The sequence below is a fragment of the Suncus etruscus genome, chromosome 5 (assembly GCF_024139225.1).
Source record: "Suncus etruscus isolate mSunEtr1 chromosome 5, mSunEtr1.pri.cur, whole genome shotgun sequence".
In the NCBI taxonomy this organism is placed as follows: domain Eukaryota; kingdom Metazoa; phylum Chordata; class Mammalia; order Eulipotyphla; family Soricidae; genus Suncus; species Suncus etruscus.
The window spans coordinates 151,946,130-151,961,930 of NC_064852.1; the positions used below are offsets into that span (position 1 = coordinate 151,946,130).

Consider the following 15,801-nt stretch of genomic DNA (forward strand, 5'->3'; position numbering starts at 1 on the left):
ACCTAATTTTTTGATAAAGGAGCAGGAAATCCTAAATGGAGCAGGGAAAGCCTCTTCAACAAGTGGTGTTGGCACAACTGGCTAGCCACTTGCAAAAAATTGCACTTAGACCCCCAGCTAACAGCATGTATGAAGGTAAAATCCAAATGAATTAAAGACCTCGATATCAGACCCAAAACCATAAGATATATAGAACAACAAACACATAGGCAAAACACTCCAGGACATTGAGACTATAGGCATCTTCAAGGAGGAAACTGCACTCTCCAAGCAAGTGAAAGCAGAGATTAACAGATGGGAATATATTAAACTGAGAAGCTTCTGCACCTCAAAGGAAATAGTGCCCAGGATACAAGAGCCACCCACTGAGTGGGAGAAACTATTCACCCAATACCCATCAGATAAGGGGCTAATCTCCAAAATATACAAGGCACTGACAGAACTTTACAAGAAAAAACATCTAATCCCATAAAAAAAATGGGGAGAAGAAATGAACAGACACTTTGACAAAGAAGAAATACAAATGGCCAAAAGACACATGAAAAAAATGCTCCACACCACTAATCATCAGGGAGATGCAAATCAAAACAATGATGAGATACCACCTCACACCACAGAGAATGGCACACATCACAAAGAATGAGAATAAACAGTGTTGGCGGGGATGTGGAGAGAAAGGAACTCTTATCCACTGCTGGTGGGAATGCCGTCTAGTTCAACCTTTATGGAAAGCGATATGGAGATTCCTCCAAAAACTTGAAATCGAGCTCCCATACGATCCAGCTATACCACTCCTAGGAATATACCCTAGGAACACAAAAATACAATACAAAAACTGCGTCCTTACACCTATATTCATTGCAGCACTATTTACCATAGCAAGACTCTGGAAACAACCAAGATGCCCTTCAACAGATGAATGGCTAAAGAAACTGTGGTACATATACACAATGGAATATTAAGCAGCTGTCAGGAGAGATGAAGTCATGAAATTTTTCTATACATGAATGTACATGGAATCTATTATGCTGAGTGAAATAAGTCAGAGAGAGAAAGAAAAACGCAGAATGGTCTCACTCATCTATGGGTTTTAAGAAAAATGAAAGACATTCTTGCAATAATAATTTTCAGACACAAAAGAGAAAAGAGCTGGAAGTTTCAGCTCACCTCAGGAAGCTCACCACAAAGAGTGATGAGTTTAGTTAGAGAAATAACTACATTTTGAACTGTCCTAATAATGAGAATGTATGAGGGAAATGGAGAGCCTGTTTAGAGTACAGGCGGGGGTCGGGTGGAAAGGAGGGAGACTTGGGACATTGGTGATGGGAATGTTGCACTGGTGATGGGTGGTGTTCTTTACATGGCTGAAACCCAAACACAATCATGTCTGTAATCAAGGTGTTTAAATAAAAAAAAAATATATATATATATATATAAAGACTCATGTATTGGGGATCCTATCCTTCATGTGCAGAGGTAGCCTGCTGGGGCTGAAGGGACCCTAGAATCAGCGCCCTGCAGGTCTGGGGCAAACCTGACAGCACCAAACCACCTGCACCCCCCACCTCCACAGCAATTTGTGGAGGACACGAAAGCAGGTCCAGCAGGCGACAGACAGCTCGATTAACCAGGAAGAAAAGGACAATCAGGATTTTTATGTCACTAGAGCAATAGCACAGTGGGGAGGGCATTTGCTTTGCATGGAGCTGACCTGGGTAAGATCTCGGCTGCTTTGCATGGACCAAAAGCAAAACTTAAGGTTGCTACAGGGCAGAGCAATATTGAGGCAGGCAGGGGGCTTCTCTTGCACCCAGCCAGGCTGAGCTTAATCTTCCTGAATCCCCTGAGCACTGCACTGCACTGTCAGAGCAGCCTGCACTGGAAAAGGCATCCTGGAGTTTGATCAATGATATGAGATACATGACAGAGAGTGCAGTAAAAGGTACCAATGCACAGAGGAGTAAAAATGAACCCCCAGGAAATGATCGATGGCCAGTGTTGCCTGTGCGGGGCCCAAGGTAGCTCTGGAGACAGAACCCCTGGGTTCAGATCACAGTTCTGTCATTTAGTGGCTCTGTGAGTGATTTTGCAGCTTTTTCAGCTCTAAGTGGAGTCGCCAACAGCGCGTCCATCCCAATGGCAGCACATTCTCTCTCTCTCTCTCTCTCTCTCTCTCTCTCTCTCTCTCTCTCTCTCTCTCTCTCTCTCTCCTAAGTGGAGTCGCCAACAGCGCGTCCATCCCAATGGCAGCACATTCTCTCTCTCTCTCTCTCTCTCTCTCTCTCTCTCTCTCTCTCTCTCTCTCTCTCTCCTAAGTGGAGTCGCCAACAGCGCGTCCATCCCAATGGCAGCACATTCTCTCTCTCTCTCTCTCTCTCTCTCTCTCTCTCTCTCTCTCTCTCTCTCTCTCTCTCTCTCTCTCTCTCTCTCTCTCTCTCTCTCTCTCTCTCTCTCTCTCTCCCTGTCCCTCCCTTCCCCTCTCACCCCTCTTCCTTCCTTCCTTCTGTCACACCCAGGGCTGCTCAGGGGTTATCCTTGGCTTTGCACTCAAGGGTCACTCCTGCTCTGTGCTTGGGTCATTGCAGCTGGGGATTGAACCAGGTCGACTGTGTGCAAGGCAAATGCCCTACCTGCTCTGCAAAAACAAAACAATTTTTTGTAATTGAATGAGCATGAGATAGTTAAAAAGTTGTTCATGGTCCAGTTTCAGTCATATATTATCCAACATTCTTCATCAATTCACATTTCTCACCACCAATGTCCTCCAGTTTCTCCTGTCCATCTCTATGGCAGACATTTCTTTTCTACCCTTCCCTCCCTTTTCTCCTCCTTTTCTCCCCTTCCCTCCCCTCCTCTCTCCTCTCTTCACAGCACTGTGGTTTGCAATATTGCTACCAAAGGGGTATTATGCATATTATATTACTTTCCCTCCTTTTAGCAACCAGTTCTTTTCCAGAGTAATCATTTCCAACTATCACTGTCATAGTGGTCCCTTCTCTGCCCTAACTGCACTCCCCCACTCTTGATGACAAGCTTCCTTCCAGGGACCAGTCTTCCTGACTGTTATCTCTATTGTCTTCAGGCATTATTACCATACCTATGTTCATTGCAGCGCTATTCACAATAGCCAGAATCTGGAAACAACCCAAGATCCCAAGAATAAAGATAAAGATGTAGAAAAAGAAATGGTGGTACATCTACACAATGGAATATTATGATGGTGCTAGAAAAAATAAAGTCATAAAACTTGCTTATACATGGATATGGAGAGTTTTACACTGAGAGAAATAAGTCAGAGAAAGAAGGACAGAGAATGATCACACTCATTTGTTGGATAAAATAATATGTTTTAGAATAAAACTTCACCCCCCAAAAAACTATAAGCCCTTTGTTTTTAGGAGGGAGATTTGGGACATTGGTGATGGGAATATTGCACTGGTGGTGGGTGGTGTTCTTTACATGACTGAAACCCAAACACAATCATGTATGTAATCAAGGTGTTTAAATAAAGTAAAATATATTAAAAAAAACAAACAAAAAACCAAAAAAACAAACAAAAAAAAGAAAACTCAGATGCTGGAGCCAGAGTGGTGGCGCAAGTGTAAGGCATCTGCCTTTCCCACACTAGTCTAGGAATGCGGACTGTGGTTCGATCCCCCAGCGTCCTATATGGTCCCCCAAGCAAAGAGAGATTTTTGTTTTGTTTTGTTTTGTTTTGTTTTGGGCCACACCCAGGGGTTATACCTGGCTCTCTGCTCAGAAATCACTCCTGGCAGGCATGGGGGACCATATGGGATGCTGGGATTTGAACCACCATTGGTCCTAGGTGGGCTGCTTGCAAGGCAAATGCCCTACCCCTGTGCTATCTCTCCAACCCCAACAAAGAATGATTTCTGAGCACATAGCCAGGAGTAACCCGAGCATAACCAGTGTGGCCCCAAAACAAAACAAAACACAAGAAAACTGAGATACTTCATTTTCAAGAAATTTTTGGAGGTGCTGCTACAAGGCATGCAACGTCCTTAAGCCAGACTGTTTTTCAAATGCAACATTTTTGTAAAAAGCAGTTTATTTTTGTTTATCAATATCTTTATTTAAGCACCAGGGTTACAAACATGTTTGCGGTTGGGTTTCAGTCAAAAAAAGTACACACCCCCCTTTACCAGTGCAACCTTTCCACCACCAATGCCTCCTGTCTCCTTCCTTCACCAACTCCTGCCTGTCTTCAAGACAGGCATTTTATTTTTATCATTCACTACCATTGTTATGATAGTTGGAATAGTTTTTTTTCTCTAACTGTACTCACCAGTCTTTGTGGTAAGCTTCATTTCATGTACTGGACCTTTCAAACTTCATCTCTATTGTCTCTGGGTATTATTACCATACTATCTTTTATTTTTCTTAAATCCCACAGATGAGTGAGACTATTCTGTGTCTATCTCTCTCCCTCTGAATCATTTCACTCAGCATAATAGTTTCCATTCCCATTCATGTATAAGAAAATTTCATGACTTCATTTTTCCTCACAGCTGCATAGTATTCTATTGTGTATATGCATCACAGTTTCTTTAGCCACTCATCTGTTTTTTGGGCATCTGGGTTGTTTCCTGATTCTGGCTATTGTAAATAAAGCTGCAATGAATATAGGGAATGCTGTCCAGCCTTTTTGGAATACAATATGGAGATTTTTCAAAAAACTGGAAATTGAGCTCCCATATGATCCAGCTATACCACTCCTTGGGATAGACCCTAGAATACAAAAACACAATACAAAGATGCCCTCTGGGCCCGGAGAGATAGCACAGCGGCGTTTGCCTTGCAAGCAGCCAATCCAGGACCAAAGGTGGTTGGTTCGAATCCCGGTGTCCCATATGGTCCCCCGTGCCTGCCAGGAGCTATTTCTGAGCAGACAGCCAGGAGTAACCCCTGAGCAATGCCAGGCGTGGCTCAAAAACAAAGATGCCCTCTGCACTTTTGTAAGGAAAATTGTGTGAAGGCAGCTCTGCTTGGGAACATAACACAAAACTGCCTCATTTGATCACTACCTTTGTGACAGGGATGGACAAAGAAAGAATTGGCCCTTTCTGATCTGAATCTGATTTTTCTGGGGCAGGATAAAGCCTATGGCAGAACTGAGGTGGCACAAGGGCAGGCTCCTGCTAGGTCCTGTCCTAAGGGCTCTGTCCTCCCTACAGTTATATCTGCCTGATAATTCCTCCAACGCTGACCACTGCAGCACTGCAAGCAGTCTCGGGGCAACTCTGTGGCCTCCAAGCAGCTAGAAAGTCTGATGCTAAACCCAGGACTGGGCTGAGCTGTCTCTGGACCTTACCTCCTCCTCCTTCCCCTCTTTACTCTCTTCAATAATGTAGTTTTTGGCCAGAGAGATAGTATAGAAGAGAGTAGCACTTGTCTTATATGTAACCAACCTGAGTTCAACCCCATCACCCCACCTGTTTCCTTGGATACTGTCAGAAGTGATCCCTGAGCACAGAGCCAGGAGTGAGCTAGGCGTGCCTCCCCTCCTTCCCCAGTTATAGCTTTCAAGAAATAATAAATAAGGTCTCAATAATGTTCACATTTACTGAGCATCTCAGGTTAAAATACTTCTATTTAGGGGAGAATAATTCATAAAAATAAAAAGATCATTGAAAACCATCAATTGATACTTAACTACCCTTTCCTCTTTTTTTTTTAACACCCCAAACACTCTTAATGCGAGTGGTAAACATCAAGCTTAGCTCTTCAGTCCCAGAAAGAAAAGCTGCTCTCCGCCCCACTTTGTAATGCAAGAGTATTTAATAGGAAAAGAGAAAATAGGCTAATAAAACTTCTACCACCAAATAAAGTGACAGGACAAAAATGACTTCAGAATTCTTCCACTTTGCAAATGTTTTCCATTTACTTTAAAAGCACGTCCCATTGACAGTCCATCCCCACCTCTTACTTTTCAGAAAGGCAAGGAATGTGGGAATGTGAGCATTTCACAAACTCATTCCTTTTTCTTCCAAAATCTCTTTGTCTTGTTAAGTTTTTTCTACAATGTTTGCCTCAGCACACATTGTCTAAAGAGCAAGCAAGTGCCACCAGGAACTCCCCTTAGCAGCCCACAGGGCTTGGGGTGCCCTGTGGGGAAAATGGTCTGACTGGAAAGCATAGAGCAAACTGGAGCCTGAGGCTGGGGAGCTGAGTTCTCCCCTCTCCCTCCAACCTCCCACAGCCATAATTAAAAGTTGCAATTTCCTCTGGAATCAGAAGAGGCCTAGTGGCACATAGGATCTGAGGTTCAAGGAAGTTTCCGGAGGAAGAGGGAGATCTCTCTCTCTTTGTCTCTCTGTCTCTCTCCTCTCTTTCTTTTTCTCTCCTTCTCTTTCTTCCTCCATCCCACCCTCTCCCCGTGGCAGAGTCATGGGCTGCCACCTTGCCCCATAAAGGAGGTGTATGCTGGGCCACAGAGCAGTGGGAAATAGAGACGAGCTCATGGGACTCTGGGGATCCACCTTAAGGGTTCACGTCATAGGAGAAGTTCGGCCTACTTAGTTTCTTCTGCTTCTCCTAAGGTGGCCTTTTATGACTGTTGGGAATTTTGACAGGAATCTAGAAACCTCTGCAGATGGTGTTGAGTCTGGTGGATGTGGGGGTCACAGTGATTTAGGAGACTATCCTGGTGCTGCATGTTCTTTCCCATGTTCAGGCATCAGGGAACATGTGGCCCAGTGCAGGGCTTCTCCTATAGTTTCAGATGTTAAGCTGACAATGGTGCTGTGTGCCGCTGAGGCCCAACACGGCAGCTATCTGATGTCTCTTGTGCCTCTGCCTCAGTGCAGCCATCCTGACCACAGTCCTTGGCCACATGCAGGCGCCTGGTTTTATCCACACACAGGCTAGAACAGCGTTTTACAACCACTGTGCCACTGCACACTAGTGTGCCGTGGGAAAAATTCCAATTTTATCTGTAACATGTGGCTTCAGCTCACAAATAAACCAATCATTATAAAATACATTATTATTTCATAATAAATTAATTATAAAATAATTTCTTTGTTTATTTAATTCCTATTCAAGAGAATTACTTTATATATAGTCAATATAGTCATAGAGTTAAATATTTTTAACATTTTCTTTTTTTAATTAAATAAGTTCTTTATTTAAACACCGTGATTACAAACATAATTGTAGTTGGATTTCAGTCATAACAAGAACAACCTCCTCCCTGCAACATTTTCTAATGGTGGTATGCCTCATGATTTTTTTTTTTTATGAAAAACGTGTGCCTTTGCACAAAAAGGTTGAAAAACACTAGGCTAGAACACAGCAACACCACTGGGCTCTAGATTTTCCTCCCTCCTAGACACTCTGAATAGTTCTCTCATTCTCTCATCCCTACTCCATTCTGCTCTTTCTTTGAGGGCCAAGTTCCTGGCAAAGCTGGCCCAGGGCTGTCCGCCAACACCTAGAGCAAGAAATACAGTTTTTTCTGACAAAGTGGTCAAAGAAACACAAGACAGAGAAATAACTGTGGACTCAGGCACGGGCTGAAGGCCTAGGCCAGCCCCTTGGCTGGCTTTGTGATCACTTCTTAGAAACTGTATTAGTTTAGCTATAACGAAGAGAGGAAGACTGGGGATGGATTTAGAGTGAGGGACCAGCACAGACTATGTGCTCAGTAAACACACCTGCATAACTTTCTGCCATCACAGGGACAGGCAGGCTGTCCCTCGGCTCAAATAATCAACACCACCAGTCTTGCCCAGGTATAGACCACGGCCTCCCAGATACAAGTTCTCCTGACTCAGTTCTAAAGGTTTGTTCGAGCTGCTTTTTCTACATGGCCTTTTGTCCCCTCGTGACCTGCTGCAATCCTACCCAGCTCTGCAGGGGTCAGAGCTGCCAAACCTCTGTCACTGAGTGAGGGCTTCACTTGGGTTCATTCCCCGTCACGTTTTACCTAACAGCTCTAGCACACACTCTGAAGCTTCTTTATCCTCCAGTTGCTCAGGCTCCTTCTTAATCCTAATAGTTTGGTAAAATATTCCTGGTCAGATGAGAACACTCGGTATCACCCAGTGGATGACAAGCTAGACATGGCCACCCAGTAGAACTCCATAACTGCCTCCCAGGGGAGTGTTACAGAGAAAAAGGTTCTGATTCAGCTCAGGGCAACACCCTCAAAAGGAGAACTGGCTGTGAGGCATTTGTAATGGAATGTGATTCGCCTCTTTGGTGCACAGCTTGCCCCCTGGCAGTGGTCTTTTTTCTTATTCTAATTGAAGGGCTCTAGTACCCAGAGAGACTCAAGAAATCCGTTGGGAGAAAATGGTCTATCTAGAGAGGAGGTAACCACAAACTAGTAATACAACAAAAGGTCAACTTTATGGGTATTCATCACAAAAAGACAGATGACAAACCCCACTATTTTGAGAAAAATGTCATTAGTATTCTCTTCAAGCTTGACTAGAAAACCAAAGTAGAGCTGTTTTTGACCCAGACAAAAATGAACTGGCCTCTTGCTTGGTTTTCCATTTTAGTGACCCCTTCATATATCATAAGAAAAATGTATATACATATATTTATGTGTATTTAAGAATATATGTCTTACTCTTGATATAAAACAGCTAATATAGTAGATTGTAACCATAAAAACATAATCATGTACAGTGTTATGAATTGACTGAATAAAGTTTTTTACAAAATTCAAAAACAAAACAAAAAAAATCACTGACTAAAAGGAAGTGCTTCTGGGGATAGCTTTCACCTGTACACATATTCCCAGAACCTCAGGCCATTCTACTTTCTAAGCATCTTCTGTCCATTGGCAGCTGCACTGATGTGGATGGAGACACTCTTTAGCATTACGGACACAGGAAGATGCCGGGTGCTGAGCAAAAAAGAAAAAAAAGCTTGGTGGATGGGCCCGGAGAGATAGCACAGCGGCGTTTGCCTTGCAAGCAGCCAATCCAGGACCAAAGGTGGTTGGTTCGAATCCCGGTGTTCCATATGGTCCCCCGTGCCTGCTGGGAGCTATTTCTGAGCAGACAGCCAGGAGTAACCCCTGAGCACTGCCGGGTGTGGCCCAAAAACCAAAAAAAAAAAAAAAAAAGCTTGGTGGATGACACAGAAATGGCACAACACAGGAGTTGGTGGGTCTCAGAGTGAGGAGGGCTGAGAAGAATCCAAAGGGGGTGGCCAAGGCTTCTGAACAGTAGTAAGCAACAGCCATGCTGGCCATCTGCAAAGGCCAAACTGGAAGAGTGAGAACAGAAAGGAGGAGATCCTGGAGGGGGCGGTAGTGGGGTCTTCATAGAGAACCTTTGCCTGTGGGGGCTCTGCCATATGCATGTAAGTACAGAATCCACTAAGAAGATCTTTGGTACAGACTAGAATGCAGGTACTGTGAGGCCACCACTGACCCTGGAAAACTAGAGCAGGAAGATGTGAAGAGGAAGGAAAAGGTCTGCTCAGAGGGATCTGCCACATTCTCTTGGCCCAGGTCCTCAGCCCGGCAGAAATGTGTCTCTACCCATGGTTGTGGTGACTGAGCCAAGAAGTACAAGAGTTCCGGACACCAAACAGGTTAGTGCAGAATGTGGACCAGGGCTAGGAGTGAGGGTTGTCAAGGTGACTTGGGGAGTGGAGTGGTAGATAAATAAAGTGCATCTGATGGAAAGAAATGAAGCAGATAAGTGGGAAACAGCTGTATCTTGCTATCTTCTCTGTGGCTCCCACTGTAGCTTTGATACTAGACCTGTCTGTTTCTGGGTAAGTCAGTTCAGGGGGCATCTGCTCCCTGCAGCCCAGAGGGCAAAAGTTAACAGTCAAGCATCATACTGTGCCACTGTGGAAAAGAGTGGTGTCACTTCCAGCAGCTTTTCCTGGTGAGTGACAGCAGCCAGCATCTATGCCTTCATTACGTGCAGGGATGGGCAGCCCAGGGCAGCAGAACCCAGATTCCTGGGTGGACTGATGGGGTTGTGGTGATTATGATAAAACAGGAAGCAGTTCTGGTCACAGGGCCCGCCACAGGCAACTAAGTGTCTGACTAAGGAGGAGCTTCAGAAACATTCTCTCAACTTTTTAGAACTCTGGCTGGCAGCGAGAGCAGAGTCTTGGAAAGGTCTGTGCTGTATGGCATGTCAGAGAGGTGCCCACCTGGGAAATGTTGGGGAATGCTGAAGGCCAGGAGCCTCATGTATATTCTGCTTGATGGATACCCCATGATGGCATCCTCTGGCAACCTTTGATTGATTATGGGGGTCCACAAAAGGTCCTGGGGATGCTGAGTCAGAGCTGTGTTATAAAGCAGATGCCAGGCTAGTCATTTACCTTGGGGTGCTGAACTGCCCTGGGTACTGACACTGTCTTGGATAGGAGCAGCTTCCTCATGCGGCAACAGCATCAGGAGTCCCACTTTGAGAAGATGGTGTGGAGGTGAGGAGAATGTTCACAGAGGAGACTGAGCTGCCCGATGAAGCGGATGTGGACTCCATCTCTGGAACCTACCAGGAGGGCCTTGTGCCAACAAATGCCCCTGTGGCCTTCAAGATGTTTCTGCTGACCAGTGCTTTGGAAGGAATCTTCTTTTGATTCTCCTGTGCCCACTCCATGTTGCCTACCCATGAGTCCTATTACTCCAGGTTCTCTGGCGCCCCTTTGTCATGCTGGAAGGTCTGAAGGGAAAATTTCCCTTCATCTCATGTTTCTCAGCAGAGCAGCTCTCCAGAACCAACATGGACCATCAGATCCGCCCAAAGGGCCCAGGCTCCGGAATCAGACCCAAAATGAAATTCAGGTTCAGACTAGTGCATCTCCCAGAATGAAATGACATTGAGTAAGTCAGGGGTGCAGAAGCCTTAGGTGGCTGTAAAATGCAGATCGCCAAACATCCAAGATGCGATTTTCCCTGGATAGTCCTTCCAGTGTGGTTTCACTTTGAATTTTATAATCAGCTTAGTGTTACTTTAGAAACTCATTTCCCTGACTTTTGAACTGGATAAACAGCAGTGAATCAGACACAAAATACTGATTTGTTTGGCTCACAGCTTGGCTTCTCCACCAGCAATAGACAGAGAACCCAGCTTTCTCGGGTCTCTTTTCTTCCTGTTAGCCCTTGAATGTCTCTTTTAAGAACTCTATGCCTGACTTTTATTTTTTAATTCATGGATTTTGCACTAAAATTTGAAGCTAGAAAATGCCTTTTAAACCAAGGATGTGGTATGAAATCATAGTTTTAGGAATCATTTTTCCCCGAATTCAATTTTCACTTCAGCTGTGACAATTCCCCAAATTATACGATTCCTCTATAGAGTAATAGTTTATAAGCTTGCATATGTCATAAATTACATTCACTTTTTTCCCCATGAGCCTTTTTAGGGTGGGTCCAGGACTTTGGTGTGTGAGCTTCAGATCAACTATTTGTGAGGGAGAAATGTGATGGGGTAGAAACAGACAGGTTTCTACCTCCTGTGCTCATGCGAGCCACAATTTTTAAAGGTGTAAACTTGAACCAGAGTCTGATGGTTCTAATGTAAAGTTTTTTGTTTGCTTGTTTGTTTTGTTTCTGGGGTCATACCCAGCAGTGCTCAGGGGCTGCTCCTGGCTTTGTACTTAGGAATCACTGGTGGGTTTGGGAGACCAAGTGCTCTACCCACTGTACTATTGCTCTGACCCTCTAATGTAAATTTTATGGATGGTGTAAATGTGGACCCAAATTGCTTCTTTTTCTTTTCAACATTTTCTTTCCTTTTTCTCTGTGGTTGGCACAAAGAATCTTTTTTTGTTTGTTTGTTTGTTTGTTTTGGGGCCACACCCAGTGACGCTCAGGGGTTAGTTACTCCAGGCTATGCGCTCAGAAGTCGCTCCTGGTTTGGGGGGACCATATGGGTTGCCGGGAATCTAACCCAGGCTCATCCTGGGTCAGATGTGTGCAAGGCAAACCACTGTGCCACTGCTCCGGTTCCAACGCAAAGAATCTTTTTTTATGTCCTTTTTTGTTTTTGGGTCACAGCCTGCATGGCTTAGGGCTTACTTCTAGCTTCATGGTCAGAGATCAAGCCTGGTGCAGTTTTGGGGACCATACGGGGTCGAACCTGGGTTGGCCATATACAGGGCAAATGTGCTACTCACTGTCCTATTGCTTCAGCCCCTGTATGTCCTTCTTGCACTAGAGAAAGTCCTGACTTTATATTTCTTCTTAATCTACAGTATGTTCTCCAGGTCAAACTATGCTTTCATTTTACTTCTTTTGTCAGGGGCTGGGAGGAAGAAGCCATGTGGTACCAGGGATCGCACTCATCAGGGCTCTGTGCATGAAAGCATCTTCCTGGTTCCCCATGTTCCTTCTTTCACTTTGCTTTCCACGTATTTAGATCTCAACCCTTTCTGCATGTGTCTTGAATTGAAATGCTTACACTGTATTCTCTCACGATCCTTGGGGAAAGATGTTTAGTTTGGTCTGTTGTCACAGACCAGATGAAGAGATGGAAAAATTTAGTGCAATACATAAATGAAAATTAATGTGCAAACAAGGAGAATACAGAATTGAGAGAATAAGAAGAAGCATGATGACAGAATGGTGTGAGAATGCAAATATTCACTGCCAATTTGTCACAGAGGATGAATGAAAAGTTTACAACCTGAAGAACTGGGGATATGATTTGAGTGGTTGAACACATTCCTAGCACCCCAAGACCACACAGTTCCCACTACCTAGTACCAAGATCTTTGCCTTGATGACTGCCCCAAGTACTGCCAGGTGTGGTTCTCACAATGATTAAAAAAAAAAAAAAAAAACGGAAACATGGGTATTTCCAAATTGGCAACCCTAGTTGGGAGTGGAGGCAGGATGTGGAGTGAGAAAAGCTTAGGGCATGCCTGAGACAGATTGAATTTTCTTATTTAAGCTTGTTTAAACAGAACAACACTCAACATTGATGGCATTCCTCTACCTCACAGAGCCTCTCATTTTATTAACAACTAAATATCCTACCAATACTCAAAATGTAACATGTGAAATTGCACATAAACCACAAAATTAGGCCTCTTTTTGCATTCTGAGAATAATAACTTCAGGGTCTCTATCAAACCTATGGGCAATTTGATTAAATATTATGAACCTTTTACCCACAGTTTTCATTATCTTTCCAAAATAAATTCCATCAAGTCATCTGTGGAGCATATAAATCCCACTTTACTCATGGAAAGATCCACAAATAGACAAATATGTGCTTGTAACATCACCAAACCCTTATCAGCACAGTGTTTTATGAACCAAAGGGTCCTGCAGGAAAGAGTCAACTGAGCTCTACTCTGTTTTCAGGATCAGCATCAAGGAACTTATCTTTATTTTTTAGAACTTGCCTGTCTTGGGGCAATGGACTTGGCCAGATGAGTGAATGACCTCACTGGTCTGTGGAACTTAATGCCATTTGTCTACGTTTATGGTAGATAATACCACTGAAACATAACAATGCACCCTGACATCAACTACTCTGCCAAATGAAAACTCCTGCAGCAGTCCCAGAAAATCATAATAAGCAATATGATACTTTCAGACAGTGACACTGCTGCTCTTGGTCACCTCAGTAGACTGATGGCATATGACCACTGCTGTGAGTGGCCACAGAATGCCTACTCTGATACTGTTGTTCCCTTTGGAAACCAGAGCTAAAATGTGCCAGGCAAGGTGTAGGTGGCTCCATGAAGGGGCTGTGGCTATCTGTTGGGCAAGTTCATGTGGAAAGCTGAGTTTCCAGATCACACACATCTGCCCTGTCTGACAGCAGGAACAGTTTTCAGCAGAGGAGTGAGTGGAAAAATGAAGTGAGATCTGAGGGGATTTCTGGGATCTGTGGGGATGCTTCTGGGTTGGAGTAGGTTGCTCTTGGGATCTGAGGGTGCTGTCCTAGGGATCTGTTGGGCTATCCCAGAGATCTGAGGAGCTGCCCAGGCTTGCTCTGGAAGATCGGAAAAGCCATCTTTTCTAGAGATCAAGAGCAAGGGAGCAAAAGGCAAAACGGGGCACGCGGAGTAGATGAGTGGGCAGTACTGAAGGCCCCTGAAAGCCAGTGTATATGCAGAGAGAACTAAATGACAGAGCAACCTGGGCTTTAATAACTTGAGCTGCTGTGTTTGTTTTGCTTTTGTTTTGGGGTGACCAGCAATAGTTTGGGGTTGTTCCAGGTAGCCCTTTGAGCTCGACCCACCCCCCTTTTCTCCTCTTTGAAGGACTTTGTAAGTCTATCTGAAACAAGGTTAGCTTCTGTTTGGGAGGTTCTTTTAGTGATTAAGACATTAGCATGGGAAGTTAGTGGGAAAGGAACTCAACATCTTTTAAGTGTTCACTCTGTCTATGGTAATAATTTAAGTGATAATATAGAGAACAAAAAGAAATCAAGGTCCAAAGAGTTCAACAGCTTACCTGGGTTGGCAAAAAGGGGATAGACGGGGACGGGGCTGCTCATTTCAGACTTTAATGGGTTGATGCGGGGCCTTCATTACATAAGTTCCCTGCAGTTCCAGGTTGGAATTTCGGTATTTCTGCAGTGCCTGGAGGCAGACCACAATATGCCCCTGACCTCCAGCACTAATACTGACCCTGGGACAAGGCTGCAGAGAGCCTCTCTTTATTAGCTTATTTATGCAATTCAAGCAGTAGTTCCCAGCATACATACCCTGCCCCTGTGACTGCCCCAAATCTCTGAAACTACTCCAGATTGGGTGTTCTGGCAGGTCCTCTCTGCTCCTTAAAAGGAAGAGTTTTAACACTGCAGCCAGAGAGACACTAATACCAGAGCTTCCCTCTGGAAGCAAGAATTGGTGAAAATGGTCCATCCAGGGCAGCAGCAGACATAGCCTCGCTACTCAGAGAAACTCAAGAGGGGCCACTGTCTTCTGTCCTGGGGTCCCTGGAGCCAGCCCTGAGCTGGGCAGTGCAAAAGGGCCAAGGAAAGAGGCTGTACTGGGCCAAAACTGTGAATCAGGCAACATTTGCTGTTTGAAAGAAAGAAACCAATCTATTCGAGTCTAAGATTTATTTCCACAGATGAGCCCAGGGAGGAATTCTGCTCCCTGTTAAGACAGCCAACTACTGGCTATTCCATTTGCCCATCCTGGGGGCTGATTCCAGGGGTGTGTTTCTCCTCTGGGTCAAATTCTCTCTTCTGATTGACAGAAGGTGCTGGCCTGTCGTGCTTCTTAGGCCAACACCTCCATCTGTGACCAGTTCTGATCTCTCCAATAAGACAGGAACTAGAGCAGGTCTATTCATCCCAGGCCTTTATATTGTCTTGCTATATACATCTATACATACCCTGCCCCTGGGACTGCCCCAAATCTCTGAAACTACTTCAGGTTGTGTGTTCTGGCAGGTCCTCTCTGCTCCTTAAAAGGCAGAGTTTTAACACTGCAGAGCAGTGGTGCTAGTCAACTGTTCTGTGCTTTACAAATACAGATTTCCATGCTCTCAGCACTGTACTGATGATAGTAAGACAGAGGTTAAGGTTTGTGGCTAAGGTGACATGGTTTGCAAATAGTAGTCTGAAACAGAACACAGGAATACAGTTTACTCAACTCTCCACTGAGCTTTCTTACCTCTCTGAAGGCAGGGCAAAGTTACCGTGATCACATTTTCTATCTTTAATACCCTGCTTACACAACTGACAAACTACTGCTACTAACAGTTACCAGACTTATGTAAATAAAGCATCAGCAATAAATCTGAATGTCCAAATGATTTAGAATGAAGTCTTTAGGTGAAGCTTGAATATATAAGAATTTTGACTTTAATTGAAAATATTGCAGATG

The 15,801-nt window shown here is 44.4% G+C and overlaps 1 protein-coding gene across 2 annotated transcripts in view; it reads right to left on the minus strand.

Moving 5' to 3' along the window:
• VPS13B (vacuolar protein sorting 13 homolog B) overlaps nt 1-15,801 on the minus strand; it is a 724,212-nt gene that overhangs the window by 113,141 nt on the left and 595,270 nt on the right. The window lies entirely within an intron of this gene.